The 3965-nt window shown below is 37.0% G+C and overlaps 1 pseudogene; it reads right to left on the reverse strand.

Annotated features, from left to right (window-relative positions):
* Positions 1-568: 568 nt before the first annotated feature.
* Positions 569-1071, reverse strand: LOC143680564 (proteasome maturation protein pseudogene; annotated as a pseudogene).
* Between the last annotated feature and the right edge of the window lie 2894 nt (positions 1072-3965).

Raw genomic sequence — 3965 nt, forward strand, 5'->3', positions numbered from 1 at the left:
TGTAAATATAAAATTTATAAAAGTGTCTCATGTAACTACAGGGATGGAGAGTCCAAGGTCTGTAGGGCAGGCCATCTTGAACTTGAAAGAATCAAAAAATGGTTGTAATTTAAAACAGTATCAATAAAACAAGTGTTCTCATGAGTATTAATGGGTGATACTGAAATAAAGTATAAGCATCTTATTTTGTTCTTAATTTGAAGTTGCCAGTGAAATCAATTACAAATATTTAATCTGAAAGATGTTACTATGAATTCAGGCTGCACTTTCAAATATTGATAATGACTATTCAAAATTAAATTTATGCAATACCTAGAAAATGGGTTTAACTGAAACCTGCAGGCAGATTTATAATATTAATTTGCAACGAGTTTTTTAAAGACTTCAAAGGCCGCTGTTTTAATATGAACTAGCTTTAAAATCATGTTGCTTTAGTGTTTTCAACTATCACATAGCCGTAAACCAAACAACCAGATAGTTTCAAACGATCACTGATAATATTTAGGCAATAATTCTTCTGTGCCAGTACTTTTAATGTTGTGTACATCAAATTACAGTAGAAAGACAACTATAAACAAGATGCAGCCACTATTTTCATTAACAGCACAACTGTATCACCAAGTTTATATTCAACCATCAGGTGTGGTTCTCCCATTACTTCGCTTTCTGATGCATCATTAAGAATATCTTCAAATCCAAAGTCTCATCATTACCCCTCAAAATATGCAGTGAAAAGTTTGAGCTAGGAAGAAATGGAAGCCACTGAGCCTGCTGCACTGCTTTGAATTCCTTCTGTAATTTTAGTGGAGCAAACAGACCCTAGACGTTTCTCAGTGTGGAAAAATTCATTTTATCTTGGTTGAGCTGGAAATTCTTTTCTGATAATTCAAGAGGATGACTGGGCAAAAGTTCATTTTTCACACAAGGAAATCCTTTCCGAAGAAGATCTTGACTTTCAAAAGGACAACTTGCTGTAAGTTCAGTAACTGGACTACTGTCCTTTAGCTGAGATCCAGGTCCTCTGGCATTCATCCTCAGCCCGCTGTCCACACTGCCTCTCAGTCCCATTACTGTCAAATTTTTGAACATCTTCATTGCTCCAAAAATTTTTTTAAACAATAAAAATAGAAATAAAATGAACATCCAAAATATCCCATACCCCTTATGCCCTCCACCTTTACTTATTTATTTTGTGTCCTTACTTTCTTACTCATCTGTCCATATACTGGATAAAGGGAGTGTCAGCCACAAGGTTTTCTCAATCACACTCTAAAAGCTATAGAGTCACACAACCATCTTCAAGAATCAAGTCTGCTGGATTACGATTCAATAGTTTTAGGTATTTCCTTCTATCTTTTCTAATACACTAAACACTAAGAACTAAAAAATACACTTATGTATATCTATATAACACATAAGAATAATCTCCAGGATGACCTCTTGACTATTTAAAATCTCTCAGCCACCAAAACTTTATTTTATTCATGTCTCTTCCTTCTTTTGGTCAAGATTTCTCAATCCCACAATGCTGGGACCATGCTCATCTCTGGGAGTCATGTCCCATGTAGTGGGGAGGGCAGTGAGTTCATCTGCCAAGTTGGCTTAGAGAGGTTTTCTAGGGTGACTTTTAGACATAATTATAAGTAGGCTTAGCTTCTCCTTTATAGAATAAGTTTTATAAGGGCAGGCCCAAAGATCAAGGGCTCAGTTTATAAAATTGGCAGTCCCCAATGCTTGCAAGAATAGCAGGAATTCCCCAGGTGGGGAACTTAAATATTTCCACATTTTTCTGTTGGGGAGATATTAAACAGGAAGAAGAACCAATTTGAAAGCATTCACAGTGGTCATACCTGAGCTGAATTTGAGCTCCAAAATAAATAGTGATGATATAAACTAATTATAATATTTAAACTCATAGACATAAAATATAGCATATAAGTTACCAGGATATGGAATAAGGCTAAGGAATGGGGAGTGGTTGCCTAATATGTGCAGAATATTTAACTAAATGTTTGGAAATGAACAGAGGTGATGGTAGCACATTATTGTGAGAATAATTAACAGTGCTGAATTGTGTGTGAGTGTAGTGGAAAAGGAAGATTTAGAGTGACCAGGAGGAAAATTGGAGGTTATAACATGGGAGTTTATAACACGGTGAATCTTTTGGTGGACCACGACTATGATTAACTGCAAATACAAAAGAATTATTGCATATGCTAGAACTGACGTACAACACTATTACAAGGAGTTAATAATGGAGGAGTATATGGGGAAGATATACCTATTGCAAACTATGCACTATAGTTAACAGTAATATTTTAATACTATTTCATCAACAGTAACAAGTGTACCACATCATACATCTGGGTCAATAGTAGGGAGAGATGAGGAGTGTGCGAGGATGTGGGTTTTCATTTTTATTTCTTTTCTAGAGTAATAAAAATGTTCTAGGTTTGATCGTGAGGCTGTATGCACAGCTATATGATCCTACTGTAAGCCAATGATTGTATACTTTGGATGGATTGTATGGTATGTGAATATATCTCAGTAAAATTGCATAAGTAAGTAAATAAATAAATAGTGATATGAATGGAAGGATTAACCAAAAACCCATGGCAAGACAAATTGAAAATTATGTTAGACCAATAGTAATTGGTAAAATGAAACAGGAATAACAGTAACTGGAGATCATTTTCTACTCAAGACAGTATTATTAATGCCCTGATCAATGACACTCTTCCCCCAAACTGCAGGAATCCCAACTATCCAGGTATGTGCGAGTCCAGCCACATTGTCAAGAACTCCAGGCAGCCAGATTTCTTCACAGTATCCTGGTTTAGAGTCCTCTTGTGTCAATTCTGATAACTTCTAACCCTTGTGACCGTAAGTGAAATGTACTTCAAAAATGTAGTAGGCATGAATCTTAGTTCACAAACTGAAAGTGTGCAAAAAATACCCATTTCTTTGTCTTCTTTGTATTAAATCAAATCTTTGAATCCTCCAGACTGCTACACTGGAAGAAAATTAAATTTCAGTTGTTACTGAGGTCTCCTGTCTTCTAAGGCAGTCAACAGAAGTCAGAACACTAATGTGGTCCTTAGAAAAGGCAAGACCACCATCCTGTGTTTTGCGGTCTTGATTATCTTCACCTTGTAAATCCACTGTGATCTTTTTAGAGGCTGAAACCCTGTGTAGTGGTGTGAAGCTGTATGTACCCCAGAAAAACATGTTCTTAAATTTAATCCATTCCTGTGTGCATGAACCCATTGTAGGCAGGACATTTGACGAGGATCCTTCAGCTAAGGTATGGTGTGCCTCAAGATGAGTCTTAATCCGATTACTGGAGTCCTTTATAAAAAGAATGAGATTCAGACAGAGAAAGAGAAATCCACAGAGGGAGTAGCAGGAAGCTGAACATCAATGGAACCAGCAAGAGAAGGCAGAGACTGGGAGATGCTGCCTTGTGCCTTGTCATGTGACAAATGAAGGACCAAGGATCACCAGCAGCCATACCCAGAACACCCCTGTCTTCAGGAAGAAAGCATTGCCTTCATGATGTTTTGATTTGGAGCTTTTTCCTAACCTCAGAACTGTGAGCAAATAAATTCCTATTGGTTAGCCCAACCCATTTCATGGTGTCTGCTTATAGGAAATGAAAACACCTTGTATTTAGGGGCCAGTCTCTCTAGACTTATCATGGTCTGCCCTTCCAAAATCTTAAAACTTCTGGGTTTTAAGCCCAGAAGCCCATAAGCTCCATCCCCTCCTCATTTTCCTTTTCTTTATTTAACTCTGGAAGAAGCCCCTCCTACTACCTTTCACTTTCTTCAAAGATACTCCTCTCTCCTACTGATGTCCTCAAAAGAAGAGAACATAATCTTACTAATGGGTTCCAGTTTTAGGAAGACAAAGGCCAGGTGACAAATCATCTTTTTAGTAACTTCATTTTTGGCAAAATAATCCCC

Source organism: Tamandua tetradactyla, chromosome 4 (assembly GCF_023851605.1).
Source record: "Tamandua tetradactyla isolate mTamTet1 chromosome 4, mTamTet1.pri, whole genome shotgun sequence".
NCBI lineage: Eukaryota > Metazoa > Chordata > Mammalia > Pilosa > Myrmecophagidae > Tamandua > Tamandua tetradactyla.